This window comes from Tiliqua scincoides, chromosome 4, assembly GCF_035046505.1.
Source record: "Tiliqua scincoides isolate rTilSci1 chromosome 4, rTilSci1.hap2, whole genome shotgun sequence".
Taxonomy (NCBI): domain Eukaryota; kingdom Metazoa; phylum Chordata; class Lepidosauria; order Squamata; family Scincidae; genus Tiliqua; species Tiliqua scincoides.
In genome coordinates, this window is record NC_089824.1 from 215,379,672 (window position 1) to 215,395,326 (window position 15,655).

Below are 15,655 nucleotides of genomic sequence, written 5' to 3' on the forward strand. Positions count from 1 at the left end.
ACAGATACTGAACTTTACCTAAACTTCTGAAGTTAATAGACTTTTTAAAGAGGTTCTAATGTAAAGCCTTTAAAATAGGTGGCTCTTCTGTACATTTCAGGGAGGTTTGGATCTAACACAGAATGCATGCCATAGTGTTTATTTTGATCCTTTGTAGATTTCTGAATGCATTGCATAATGTTAAAAAGCAACCTTCATGAACATATCTGAAAGGTTAAAGCTTATGAACCCCTGCTAACTGGTTAAGAGGCACTTTTTCAAGTGGGTGCTCCTCTTTTATTTAGCAGGGGGGGAGTAACTGGCCCACCTCACCCCAGCAGTGTCTTTTCTAGTGGCTGTCTGCTGGTGTTGCATCTTTTTAGATTGTGAGCCCTTTTTGGGACAGGGAGCCATTAGATATTTGATTTTCTCTGTAAACCGCTTTGTGAACTTTCTGTTGAAAAGTGGTATATAAATACTGTTGTTGTCGTTGTTGTTTTCAGAGATAGGCCAAGCTTGTGTTTGAGAACTGTGGGCATTGGGTAGCATTTTACAATTGGATTTAGTTTGAAATTTGAAATAGCAAAATTAGTATTTAGAAATAGCAGAAGAGAGGGATAATGTGTTTTCTGTTGGTTTATTTTGCTCAGAAGTCATTTTTTTGAATATTGCTATTTTGACAACACGTATTCTTGGTATGATATCCTCATGATTTTTCCATGTTGATCGCAGTCTTGCCTGAGTTCTTGTTTAACAATTGAATGTAGAAATCCAGACTCCCACACAAGTGAAAACTTTCTTGAGCAATTTCTAATGGGCAAACTTCGCTTTTGAAATTCAGTGAAATATCTGTGGTGTTGTGAGATATAGCTGTCCTTTAATGTGGGAAGTTGGTAACTTGGGAGTCCTGTATAATGGGGGGAAAATCTAACAAGTAGCATCCCAATTAGTGCTTCCTTACCAAGTGGAAGCATTCTGCAAATGGAAAAGCTCTTTTCATTCACAGAGGAGGCTTCCATTTGCAGCAGGAGGTCTTGCTGCAGTGAACGCTAGTTGGGATTTCACGCAACATAAGGTGAAAATAAATGGCTATTTGATCAATATATTTTATGGTCACCTGTACTAGGGGCTTGTAATGAAATGTGTGTTTCATCTTTCAAATTAGAATTGTATTACATAATCACTTTTCCTGGGAACTTAAACTTGTTAGTTGTACCCAAATGGAGTACTTTTCTGCATGTCTTCCAAACTATTGTTATTGAGTGGAGATCCTTGATCACTTGTTATTGTTATTGAGTGACTATTTTCAGAATCCATAGTAAAAGAGAAGAATTTCTGAAAGAGGAAGGAAAAGGGTAACTAAAACTGCCCCCCCTCGATTGCCATTATGTAGTGCTGCCACACTTACATTTAGGGTTGGTTATATAGGACTACAAGTCAGAGAGAGCTCTGGAGAGTAGAAGAGGGGGAAATATGCCTTTTTCTATCTGAAGCGCCACCTCCACATAGTATAGGGAACCTTTCTTTTATTCGTCTCATGGTATTCACTCTTCTTTCTCCTATTCCCCCAGCCTTGTGTCAGCATATGGTACCCTTTGAGCAGGTGATGGGGTCCTTGTGCCCACTGCTAACATTTGGGCTTGGGCTTTTCACAAAACATTTTTGACTCTCCTGCCATCTCTCTCCCCTCCTGTCCTGAAATGGGAGCTTACCCCAGAGACCCCAAAGTCATCTTAGTGGAATTTGGGAGCAAACTTTCATTTCGCTATAGGAAGGAAGAGGCTTATCATAATTTTTTGTGCTCCCCTATTGGTGATGAAGGGAATGAAGAAAAGAGAAGAAGGCCTGTGGAGGAGGAGTGTCTCTACTGCTTCCTGTGACAGCAGGGAAAAGACCTTGTAAAAATGGAATCTTGCAGACTATTTTTTTCAGGCCCTGGCTGTGTCACTCTAACCCAGCAGAACTGATTTGTACATCTTAATGGTAACATCTTACCGCAGCCATTTTCAAACTTTTTATCTCGTGGTACACAGAAAAGAAGCTAAAATTGCTAAAATTGTCAAGGCATACCATCAGCTTTTTGTCAATTGACAAGGCACATCACATTGCTGGCCAGGGGAATCACATCCCCCAGTGGTCCTATTAATATATGACCCACTCCCAAACTCATGTGGCACACCTGCAGACCATTTGTGGCACACTAATGTGCCATGACACAGTTGTTGAAAATTGCTGTTTTAGAGTGTCCCTCATGTATTTTGACACACGTACTAAAAGTAGCTTTTCACATTAGTCACTAAGGGCGCATTCCTAACCAACTTTCCAGCACTGGCATAGCTGTGCCAGTGGGGTACATGTTGCATCCTTCAGTTGGGGGTAGTCACGGAAGCCTCCTCAAGGTAAGGCAATGTTTGCTTCCTTACCTCGGAGTTGCATTGCCCTTACCTTGGTGCTAGAAAGTTGGTTAGGATTGCACCCTAAGCTCTTCATGAATGCCTCTTGTGATTTCCAGATGAAGTGTGGTGACATCTTGGAATACAATTTTCATTGGGTAATCACATTTGCAGGAATGTTCAGATGTAGCAGCGGGAGATGAATTGGTGACATTACCCTTTGGGCTTGCCTTGTGAAGAAATAATAAAATGGGATTGCACCACCTGTTACCACTCCTTCTGAAGTTGACAGATGAGAAGCATTTTCCTTTTCCCTGAGTGTAAAAAAAGTTTTATGACTGTCCCCAAAATTAAAATGCTACATTAGTGAGGTTGTGCTGGAGAAAGCACTGTGTGTGTGGTGGGGGAGGGGGAGAGTGGAGAAAGTACTGAACTAAGGCTGAAGAGAGCTAGGTTCAAATCCCTACCCAGGCATGAAATTCAGTGGGTGACTCTGGGCCTGTTGTCATCTCTCAGCTTGACTTCACTGGGTTGTTGTGACAAAAAAAAAGTTGGGGGGGGAATATTGGATTCAGCAGCATTTCTCAACCAGTGGTACTCATACCACTGGTGGTACTTGAAGTGGTACTCATGGAACCCCCAGACCCCACCACCTGGCACTGAGACCAGCAACATAATGAGACCAGCAGTGGTAGGAGGCTCATCTCAACAGCATGAGAACTCCAGCATGTTATTTTCGTGCACTCGAAAAAGCCCTCCCATCTGCTCTGAGCCTCTTACCAGTGTCTGTTGCGTCGCGTTTGGCCTCCCATTCTGCAAGTAACTGGTGACGACATCATTGCCAGTTACTTCCAGTGGTACTTCTAATAGGTGAACCGTTCAGAGTGATATGGCAGGGGACAAACATTGAGAAACACTGAGATACACCGGTCTGAGCTCCTTGGAGGAAGGTCTGGATAAGAATGTAATAAATGACCCTTGTAACTTTACAGATCTCTCACTTTGGCAAAGCAACCTTATGAGGATAAAGCCATGGCTCACCTTCTTCAATAGGCTGTTTTAACTTTAAGTTAAGCATGTTAAACAGTGTTTTTCCTCAGAGGTGACAGGCATGGGTGAGTATCCTAATCCTGTGCAGTAGCTGAGTGTATGACTGGCCAAGATCACCTAATGAGCTTCATGGCTGATTTGTAATTCAAATGCAGTCTTTGGGAACTCAGTCCCATGCTCTGCCTTGCACTGTACTAGTGCTCCAGTTTTTGTATAGGTCCTATAAGAAAATTAAGGCACTATCATGTGTCAGCTGCTCCCAAACTTTTTCAGTTGCGGAGCACTTTTCAGGAGATAAATTTATCACGGAACACTATCATCGCCCTTATGCCAAAGGCCTGTATGTGCATTTTTGGCTGTTTTTACCTAACTGGTTTGTTTTTTAAGTTATTAGTTGATATTTTATTGTCTAACAAAAGCATGAATTTTTTTAAAATTCTAAATGGCTTAAATTTTGATGTAAACTTAATTTTTCTCTTTGAAAGTCATTAAAAATTGGAACTTTAAATGCTGTACTCAAAACTTCGATTTTGCACATGTGTCTTTGGCATAAGGGTGACGATATTATCACCTAGCACCTACATAGGAACTAAATCGAACATCCTCAGTAGTATTGACGATGGAAGATATTTTTAAGCATTTGGGCATGTCAAACATCAAGTTTTATTTCATTTGAAATGTTTTCTGCACTGATTTTATAGAAATAAGGAACTTAACTACATAAATGAAAAACAATAATAAGAAAGATAAAGTAAGGCAAAATATTTGAGAACAAGGGTGGGGATACCCCTTCTAGCCCTGCAGCAGAATGGGTGCTTCTAGCTCCTGCTGGCAAGCCATGGTAGCCACTTGCTGCTGTGGTCACCACACTTCCATCAGCAAGGTGTTTTGGCCTGCTGCAGTTGCCTCCCTAACACTGACATGACCTGGGTGGCGGGCCCCTTCCAAGAGGCTTTGGGGAAATGCAACTGTGATTTTCACCAGGCCTGGAAGCTTCCCCATTGCGCTCGGTAAGTCGGCTCCATAGCGGAACCTGAACACTACCCAATACTTTCCTATACACAGTTTGACTGCACAAATTCACAATTTTGAGATCTTGTCACATTTATTTTATCTATTTACTTTGCAGTCTCTTTGCGGAGCACAGTTTGGGAACTGAAGCCATATACTGTATTAAAAACAAAGAAGCTAAGCTAGTATGTTGTGCTTATGCTTTTATTTACAAGACTGCTCTGGATGTGATTGTGTTTTGTTACTGTGTTTTGCTTTATAGTTTTGCATTTTGTAACTTGGAAGCATGTCTAACATGCATTCTCCAGAGGTTCTCACAAGGGGCGGTTTTTTGGGAAGTACCTCTTCTAGCAATCAGCTGGGGCCAACAAGAAAATGCCATCAGATTTCCCTGGCTGGCCAGAAGTTAACAGGATTGATGATGAGCTTGTTGAGTTTCTTTAGTGCCCGAGTTTTTTGCTTAGCATTAGGTCTCAGCAGTTCCGCGCCCCCCACCCACCCATAGTGTGGAGATTTTCCCCATCAGGAAGCAAGGAAAAGGAATGACATTCATGTGGCCTGCTCTTTCCCCACTTAGCAATATATGCATGACCCTGCCTTTGCTCTAGACAGGGTTTTCTTCTCTCTGAAAGATGCATCTTAAAATGGTGTTATTTTACTCAGGTAAACCCTACAGGTAGACCACAGCTGCGATACAAGGACATCTGCAAGAGGGATCTGAAGGCCTTAGGGATGGACCTCAACAAGTGGGAAACCCTGGCCTCTGAGCGGCCCGCTTGGAGGCAGGCTGTGCAGCATGGCCTTTCCCAGTTTGAAGAGACACTTTGCCAACAGTCTGAGGCTAAGAGGCAAAGAAGGAAGGCCCATAGCCAGGGAGACAGACCAGGGACAGACTGCACTTGCTCCCGGTGTAGAAGGGATTGTCACTCCCGGATTGGCCTTTTCAGCCACACTAGACGCTGTGCCAGAACCACCTTTCAGAGCGCGATACCATAGTCTTTCGAGACTGAAGGTTGCCAATACAATACAATAATTTTACTCAGAAGTAAGCCTTAAGTTCAGTAAGACTTAGACTGTAAACCTGTCTTACTCACAAGAAACAAACACCTCTACTGATAAAGAGGAAGGGGCATGGAGGAGAGTCATCCCCAGACAGCAGGCTTCATGCTTGAATATTCTTAAGTCTGGGAGTGTAGAGAGGGGCCCTAAGCACATAGTGGAATGTGGCAAAGCTGGTTGCGCTCCCCCCCCCCCACCGTTCTCTGCTGCTGTTGCTGGTGGCTGCTTTCCTCAGCTGGATTAGTAGCCTGTATAGTGGAGGAAGGTTCCTTGTTACAGTCCCTGCCTTACAGTGAACAGTGACCATAATATGGTTCCCTAGCAGCAGGATCCTCCATTCTAATGCTGGATCTCTGGAGGAGGCTTTTTTCTAGGGACTGAAAAGAAGCCTTATGACGTCATTTTCTTAGTTGCTCCTGACATTGCCAGAGGAGATTCTTTTGGAAGACTGACCCATCCTGGAACCTCTGAGAACGGAAATTTACAGTAAAGATACATTTTTCCTTTGTGTTGTCAACACTTAAAAGAGCTAGAAATTTGAAAGTGCCATGTGAGAGAAAAGAGCAGTTTTAGGAAGGGAAAATTTTTCTGCTTTGGTGTATCATCCAGCAAAAATTCATAAGTACAGAAAATTCTGCAAATTTGACATTGTGATTTTCATTAATGGTGGAACAGGTCATGTCCTTGTTGAATTCACTCTGTGATGCGTTGTGTATTTAACTTTGCATTGCATAACTGCTGAAGTCAGGAATTCTTTAATGAGCAGCCAAAATATCTGTGCAGTAAATATACTTAGATATCTGGTGATGTATTATGTAATTACTCATTTTTAACTGGATCATCAGTAAGAGATAAATAAACAGAGATAACTATTTTAATAGGATAGTCAGTAAGAAATAACAGTAGGAGATTGGAGTGTAGTAGGGAACTTCTCTGTAGGCACCTTAGAACTTCAGCATTCATACTTTCTAAAGTAGATTTCTGGGTTCTGTTGTCTCTGTCAAATTTAGGACCCTAACAATAAGAAAAAATAATTCATTCTATCAGTTCTCGCTATTAAGACATTTTTGTTACTTAACCCTTGTTTAGCCTTAAGATTGTCAACAGCAGTTTTCTGATTCCATAATAACTATTTTCAGTTATTTGCACACTGTTTGCACATTGGTGTGTGAGAGTGTGTGTGCACTCTCACTGGCGTTGCTAGGGAGGTGCAGGGGGTGCGGGCCGCACCAGGTGACACAATGGGGGGTGACACGCTCTGGGGAGGACACGCTAACTTCATGGTTTTTGGAGCTACCCCATCATACCATGCACTGTTGGATGCGGAATATCCAGCAGAGTGCAATGCTGAAAACAAAATTGAAATAGCTCCTTTCATTCAAAAGTTATGGCCAAAAAACCAGAAAGAAAAAATGCATGGAGCTCTATGGAAAGTGAAAATGAGCCGTATTGTGCGTTTACTCGTGAGTAGGCATACTTGCCATAGTCTGTCAGAAAAGGCAGGCTGAGAGGAATCCAAGGACACCACAGTGGTCCTGATCCAATGAATGTAGCCCCCCAAAACAAGAGAAGGAGGTCCCTGCCTCCCTCCCAGCTGCGTCTATTGAACCTGAAATGAAGCCATGTGGCCGTGTTTACTTGTGAGCAGGCGAAATTGCCTTAGTCCAGGCAAGGACTGAGAGGACTCAGGGCAGGCTTAGAGGACTCCAAGGATGTCAGAATGGTCCTGATCCAATGAATGCAGCCCCCAAAAACACAAAAGGGAGTAGGAAGTCCCTCCCTCACAGCCCTATGGAAATCGAAGCAGCCTCACGGTTGCGTTTACTCGACAGTAGGCAGATGAGCCTTGGCTGGTGGTCAGACCAGGCAAAGGGGAATATGAAGACACCAGAATGGTCCCGATCCGATGGAACAGAAGCTCAACATATGTTCCAGAAGGCAGCCTCTTCCCCCCCACTAAAAAGGACAAAAAAAGAGGCTTGAATGGTAAGGGGAAAGTTTTCTGTTTTGCACTTGCAAAGCCAGGAGGGTCTTTATATGGATATGCCTGAAATAGAAGAACTTTAAACTGGCACTGGGAGAGCTGGAAATCTCACTGATTCTTTTTGGGGCTTTGTTATTGCAGGCAGACTACAGAGTAAGCTCCATTGTCCACTATGGGACTTACTTCTGAGTAGACATGCATAGGATTGGGGTCACAGGCTGCAATTCTAACCACACTTTCCTGAGAGTAAGCCCCATTGACCACTATGGGACTTACTTCAGAGTAGATTCACGGAGGAGGAGGAGCCAACAGTAGATGAACAGACATGTCTCCAGGGGCTCCAGAGAGACAGTCTGTTTCCCCCCGCCCCCCAAAAAAACTGCAGGTCTGAAGAGGATCTGAAGATCTTTATCAGTAGAGATAAGATCTTTCCACTGTGCAGCTACCAGAGATTTTGAAAGCCCGACGGGGGTGGGGTGGGGTGGGGCTTTCTTCTCGGTAACCTAATTGTCAGGGACAGTATTGGGGGAGGTTCAGTGTCTGCAATCAAGCTGCTGGCTCTGTGCTAAGATACCATATGGAAGAAAAAGCATGAAGCGTAAAGTTTAAGTCGCAAATTTAAGATAAGTATGTTAATATTGTCCCCGGCTTTGATTGACTGATTTGGCTAAAAGCCCTGGATACACTGAAGGCGTTAATGAGAAACTTTTTAGGGATGTTGAAAGTGCTCTTTATATTTGTAGTGAAATAAATTGATCGTGGATTATAATTCTAAATATAATTTGGTGTGTGGACTAAAATCCAGAATTACTTGTGGACATAATTTTTATTAGACATGAAAGAGTTTTGTCTCCTTGAGACTGTTTCTTTCGTTTTGTTTTTCTCCATTAATCACTCTGTTATCTGTAAGAAAAATTCAAAAAATGCCTGACTGAAAAAACATGTTGTGGAAGTAAGGAGAATAATATGCTGTGGACATCTTGTGGATTAGAGAGAAATTGCAAGGTGGAGCCTGTTCCAGATATTTGGACTCAAATGATCCTCAAAAATTTGGAAAAATTGCTCAAGTGAGAAGGCAGCAGTTGAGTTGGTCCTTGCAGATTCAAGCCAGTTTAAAGACTCAACAGATAGATATGTGCAAGGAGCAGTTGGAAGATGTGAAGAAAACAGAAGATAAACAGAAGGAGAAAGCTGAAAAGAGGATGGTGAGGGATGAAATCATCATCAGAAGAGTGGATACAGAAATTAGAAGAGTGGAAAATCAACAGGATCTAGAGGGGACGCTGATGGAGATTGAAATAGAGAAGAAGGACAGAGTAACATGGGTGCACAAAATACAAAATTTGTTGGAACAAGAAGAAAACACATCCCAGTTAATTGGAAGAAAGGACATACCTTATACAAGAAAGTTTGGGCTTATTGGATTCTGTTATGGAGATAAATTATTAAAGATATTACAGGAGAAAAATGGAAAGAAAGAAAAAGAAACCTGAGGGTTAAAGAAAATTGGAGAATTTTATTTAGTTAATAACTGGTTTAAATTTACTTTAAAAATAAATATATATGAAATTGATATATATGAATTAGAATGAATTAGAAAAAATAGCTGCGTGTGGATGAATTGTTTTATAGGTGGTTATGTTAAAGAAAAAAATGTAATCAGATTGGAGAATGGTAAATAACATATTATAAGAGATTGTTGGTTTTATTATAATTTGGAAATTAGATTATTATTTGATATTAATGAGTAATTGAAATAGTTGAGATGATAAAAAGTGAATATTTAGAAAAGATATTATAGGGAATTAGGAAAAATCTATTATTTGATATAAGAAATATATAAATGAGTAGAAGAGTTAGAAGTAGATGGAAGAATTGTTTTATATGTTATACTTTGGTAGATTATTTGGTTTTAATATTAATGAGTAATTGAAGCAAGTTTATGTTTGATAGAAAGTGAAAATTTAGAAAATATAGTACAGGGCATTAGGGAAAATTTAGTATATATTATATAAATAAGTGGATAAACTAATAAGAGGCAGAAGTAGATGAGTAGTAGATTAGGACATATAGTATGATTAATGAGTAATGGTATATGGTATTTAGCACTCCTAAATGTATGTTATATGTTTGTATGTCTGTGTGTGTTTATTAAAAATAAATTTAAAAAGAAAAAAAGTAGATTCACTTGGTGGAACAGGACTGGCTTCCCCTTATTTAATTATTTCTTTTATTTTAATTTAATTATTTATAATTATTTTAATTTGCTTGATGTCACTTCTGGCCATGACATCACTTCCAGTGGGTCCTGGACAGATTTTCATTCTAAAAAGTGGGTCCCAGTGCTAAAAGTTTGGGAACTGCTGCAATAAGATGTTAGTAAGTTGACATGGGTGTGTGTGTGTGAGAGAGAGACTCTGCAAGTTTTCAAAATCACAATCAGAGTTTGGAGGAATAATACCATCATGTTATATATCAATCAATGTGTAATTCCATGCAGAATGCAATGAAACAAACCACATTGAAATATCTGTGTTTTGACGAAAGGTACAGCCAAAAAACCAGTGGGGGCGGGGCGATGGTACATCACCACGCCCACCTCCTGAGGCGTTCCCCCACCCATTGCATGGGGTGACGTGCAGGCATCCCGCACTGGGTGGCGCGAATCCTAGTGACACCACTGTGCACACTTGCACACATTTTTCTTGTTTTAAAAAGCGTACACTCCATCTTTCTCCAATGTGACCCATGGAAATTTACTACAAGAAGAAATATACCACAATAAAACCATAATGCACCATAAGAACATGAGATGAGCCCTGCTGGATCAGGCCAAAGGCCCATCTAGTCCAGCTTCCTGTATCTCACAGTGGCCCACCAAATGCTTCAGGGAGCACACAAGACATAACCTATGTCCTGGTGCCCTCCCCTGCATCTGGCAATTTGAGGTAGCCTATCTCTAGAAACAGGAGCTTGCACTTACCTACCATGACTTGTCACCTGTGATGAACTTTTCCTCCAGAAATATGTCTATTCCCCTCTTAAAGGCATCTAGGCAGGGTGCCATCACCACATCCTGTGGCAAGGAGTTCCACAGACTAATCACACGTTGTGTAAAGAAAGATTTTATTTTCTCTCAACACTCAATTTTAGTGGATATCTCCTGGTTCTGGTGTTGTATGAGAGGGAAAAGAACATCTCTCTATCCACTCTATCTTTCCCGTACATAATTTTGTATGTCTCAATCATGTCTCCCCTCAGGCACCTCTTTTCTGGGCCCAAACGTTGTAGCCTTTCCTCATAAGGAAGGTGCCCCTACCCCAGTAATCGTGTTAGTCGCTCTCTTTTACACCTTTTCCATTTCCACGATGTCCTTTTTGAGATGTTGCAACCAGAACTGGACACAATACTCCAGGTGTGCCCTTACCATCAATTTGTATAATGGCATTATAATATTAGCCTTCTTGTTCTGAATACCTTTTCTAATAATCCTAAGCATAGAATTGGCCTTCTTCACCGTCGCCGCACATTGGGTCGACACTTTCATCGACCTGTCCACAAGCACCCAATATCTCTCTCCTGTTCTGTCATAGACAGCTCAGAATCCATTAGCCTATATGTAAAATTTTGTTTCTTTGCCCCAATATGAATGACTTTACACTTATTTTACATTGAAACGCATCTGCCATTTTGCTGCCTGGTCTCCCAGTCTGGAGAGATTCTTCTGGTCTTCACTACTCGGAAACGTTTTGTGTCATCTGCAAATTTGGCCACCTTGCTGCTTAGCCCTGTCTCCAGGTCATTTATGAACAGGTTGAAAAGCGCCGGTCCCAGGATAGATCCTTGGAGCACTCCGCTTTCCACTTCTCTCCATTGTGGAAATTGTCCATTGATACCCACTCTCTGCTTCCTGGTCCTCAACAGTTCCTAATTCATGAGAGGACCTGCCCTCTAATTCCCTGACTGTGGAGTTTCCTCAGCAGCCTTTGGTGAGGGGCCATGTCAAATGCCCACTGAAAGTTCAGATATATAATGTCCATGGGTTCTCCCACATCCATGTGCCTGTTGACCTTTTCAAATAATTCCAAAAGGTTTGTGAGGCAAGACTGACCCTTACAGAAGCCATGATGATTCTCTCTTAGCAATGTTTGTTTGTCTGTGTTTTAAGATTTTATCTTTGATGAGCCATTCCACCATTTTACCTGGAACATACGTTATATTGACTGGCCTATAGCTTCCAGGTCACCTCTCCTTCCTTTTTTAAAGATCGTTTTGACATTTGTTATCCTCCAATTCTCTGGCACCTTGGCTACTTTAAGGGACAAGTTGCATATTTTAGTCAAGAGATTAACTACTTCATTCTTTAGTTCCTTAATAATCCTTGGGTGGGTGCCATCTGAGCCAGATGACATTGCTTTTTAACTTGTCAATTAGGTCTGTAGTGTCTTTTAACCTCTATCCGACTTAATTGGTTGGTCAGGAGCAGCCATGTTTTGTAGATGATACATGTAACGGAAGCTATAGTTCTCCTAAATACTTATGTACTTTAAAACCCGGGCACAAGCCTACTGTGTATGCCAATAGTATTCAACCTGTTCTCTAGGTAACCCTGGGGGTTCCTTTTGAGTTTGTCAGGTGTTTCCTAATGAGAAGGTCAGTAACGGTGAAGAAGCTTCCTTAAAAGATAGCATGCCCAGTTCTCCCAGTCGTCCCTTTCAGTGTGCAATGTCAGTATTGTTCTGGTGTACTCTTTGTTCATATGAAGCAAGAATGAGGCCCATTCAGCTTGTAAACAGATCATGTGCACTAAGATAGTAGTTCTCAAACTATTTAGCACTTTTTAGAATGAAAATCTGTCAGGACCCACTGGAAGTGATGTCATGACCAGAAGTGACATCATCAAGCAGGAGGGGTTTTAACAATCCTAGGCTGCAATCCTATCCACACTTACCCAGGAGTAAGTCCCATTTACAATACTGTTCAAAGCATATACATAGTAGCCTGCTCAAAGTACAGATCTGTAACATTTCTCCAAATGCAGTCACATACCATAGTAACATAAAGTCTAATATATTAAAAATAAAATATTGAAATGAATGGGATTCCACCTGAAATTGACTCACGACCCACCTAGTGGGTTCTGACCCACGAACACTGCTCTAAGACACGCTGAGTTTTTGGCAGATAGTTCAAAGTAGAAAAAGTTCCCTATTGGAAGAAAGTGTTATAAAATCAATTATTCTTCAATTGAAGAATTCAGTTGAATTCTTGTAATTGAGCTTCTCTTAAAGGTCTGATGCACTGAGTGAACCCCCCTTCACATCCTTCCTAAATGGTATCCATTACTCAGCATGTGGTTGGTCTGTGGAACTCCTTGCCACAGGATGTGGTGATGACATCTGGCCTGGATGCCTTTAAAAGGGGATTGGACAAGTTTCTGGAGGAAAAATCCATTACGGATTACAAGCCATGATGTGTGTCAGAATGCCAGATGCAAGGGAGGGCACCAGGATGCAGGTCTCTTGTTATCTGGTGTGCTCCCTGGGGCATTTGGTGGGCCGCTGTGAGATACAGGAAGCTGGACTAGGTGGGCCTATGGCCTGATCCAGTGGGGCTGTTCTTATGTTCTTAAGAAAATGCTAAATGAAATTTGACCAAAAACAGTGAAATATTACACTGTGTATGAACAACTTTGGGTGCTTTTTTTGTGTGTGTGATTATGAAGATTCTTACAGAAATAGATTATTAATACTGACCAGCTGCTGTTGATAGAATCATCATATGATAATCCATTATTCATCAACACTCGGCAAATTGCCCATTACTGTGATAATTACCATCTGGTTTCCATTCCAACTGATCCTGCTTAGCAGGCTTGTAAAGCTTGGCTGGTCGCCGTTTCAGGTATAAATTCTTACCCTGTAGTCTCCAGAAGATGATGAAAACATTTTTGTTGTTATCTGGGGCTCCTGATCTTGTGTTAACACAATTTTGTTACTAAAAAAAAATCTGGATCCTTTGTTCATGGAAGTAAAATGGCTCGCACTCAGTGTTCCACTTCCAGATAAACATCTGTTCCCTGCATGCAGTTAGAAACTGTCATATGCCGTTAATGAGTTCCTAGGTGAGAACGGAGTACTTATTTCTGGTCATCACCAGCTTAGCGACATCACTTCTTGCTTAATGACATCACTTTCAGCCCTGGGTGTTAGGTAGGTCCCAACAGATTTTCTTTTTAAAAATTGGGTCCCAGTGCTAAAACATTTGGAAACTTAGGATACCATTGCCACCTGAAATCAAAGGAATGGTGAGAAGTTGCGTGGTCTTTTCTGTTGTGGCACCATGTCTCCAAGAGCAGTTACCAGAAAATCCGAAGATTGCCCTCTCTTTACACAGTTTCTGGCTAGGTCTAAAAACATATTCAGCTTGTCATTGAAGGAAGGAGGAACCTTCTAGGGACCCCTTTTTAACTACAGGTGTGTGTCACTTAACAACAGGGATATGTTCTCTGATCTGGAGGTTATATGATTAGGTTGTTAAGGGAACATTCACCCCAATCTAGTACCTTTGTTGTGTAAACAGATACTACCTACACAGGCTACTGGAGACCGGTTGCCTTTTCTTTGCATTAAGAGCCTCTGTTGTTTAAACAGACACTTTGCTACAGGCTATAGAAGATCTGATTGCCTCATTGAGCCTTGACCCAGTGGCGTCACTAGGACGGTGTGGGTGGTGTGGACAGCACCGGGTAACGCGCACTGGGGAGGGTGACGCACAGAGTTGTAAAATTTCTGGAAATTTTGAAGCTTGGAAAAAGCGCAGGTTTTTTTGGAAAAAAAATGGAAATTTTCGGAAAAATTGAAAAAAATGCTACATTAGCACTTTTTTCTTTTCCAGATTGAAAGTCATTTTGTTACTTTTGCAACATAAGGGAAGAGGGGGCAGCGGGAGCCATGTTGGGGGGGAGGAAGCAGGGAGGTGGGTCAGTGGAGCTCCGCTCCACCAGATCCTGTCCATTTGTGGAGGGCTTGACGCCCTACACAAAGGGCTTTACCTTTTGTAAAGGTAGCTGCTTGCTTTGCCCGAGGTGCCACCTGTAGTAGCCCGAGGTGCTCAGGATCCGGCGGCAGCCGTTCTTGGTGCTGCCAAGGCTGGGTGCCCCGGGCAGCTCAGGATTCTGCTGCCAGTCTCTGCTTCTGCAGTACTCTGTTGTGTCTGTCATTATCACAGTTATTATGCACTTCTAAAAACTGAAGGTTTGCCTGAATTGAAACAAGCTTCTCTACCCTTTCACATGTCAGTTTATTTCTTGATTTAGTGTGACTGTTTCAAAACATAGACCAGATTCTTTCACATGCTGCAGAAGATGGAAGAATCTGAAGAAGGCGAGAAGTAAGAGGAGTCAGAGGCTGTGTTGTACAAAGACTTTGCCACTATGTTGCAGGCGGAATATATTTGGCAGAATCCCAGATTGTATTCCTGGACCAAATCCCTGAAGATGTTCTATATTCTGCAACATTTGAAAGTACCTTCCCAACATCAAGTCCTAAATGTGACTTGCTTGTCCTCAGTGCACAGAAATCAGAATAATCTGATACCATACATATCTTTTAGAAATGATTTGGAAAATAATTGAACACCTTGTCTTAGAATATTTTATTCATCATGTTAAAATAAAACATTCTGTATTTGATTTTCTTTTTTTTCTTTTTTCAGTTTTTTGGAAAAAAACAAAAAAGCCTTCAGGAAAAAAATGGAAAAAAACATTTTTCCGAATTTTTCCACTTTTTCCCAGGCCTTCACATCTCTAGATGCGCACTGGGGGGGGGGACACACACACTAAAACTGCGGTGGTTAGGAGTAATACCGTCATGTTATATATAACATAACGGTATAACATGTTATATACAAAATTCCGTTAGGTGCAGAATTTCCAGCTGAATGCAATGCAAAAAACCAGAGAGAAATATCTCCTTTCTAGCAAACATTATGGCCAAAAAGCTGAGAACAAAAAATGCATGGAGCCCTATGCAAAATGAAACTGAGCTGTATTGTGTGTTTGCTCATGAGTAGGCAACCTTGCCTTAGTCCATCAGAAAGGGCAGGATGAGAGGAATCCAACGACACCAGAATGGTCCTGATCTAATGAATGCAGCCCCCAAAAACACCTAAGAAGGAA

The 15,655-nt window shown here is 41.5% G+C and overlaps 1 protein-coding gene across 3 annotated transcripts in view; it reads left to right on the forward strand.

The window, feature by feature from the left end:
* The window catches only part of OSBPL2 (oxysterol binding protein like 2), an 89,580-nt gene that overhangs the window by 45,945 nt on the left and 27,980 nt on the right, over positions 1 to 15,655 (forward strand). The gene's annotated exons all lie outside the window — the stretch shown is intronic.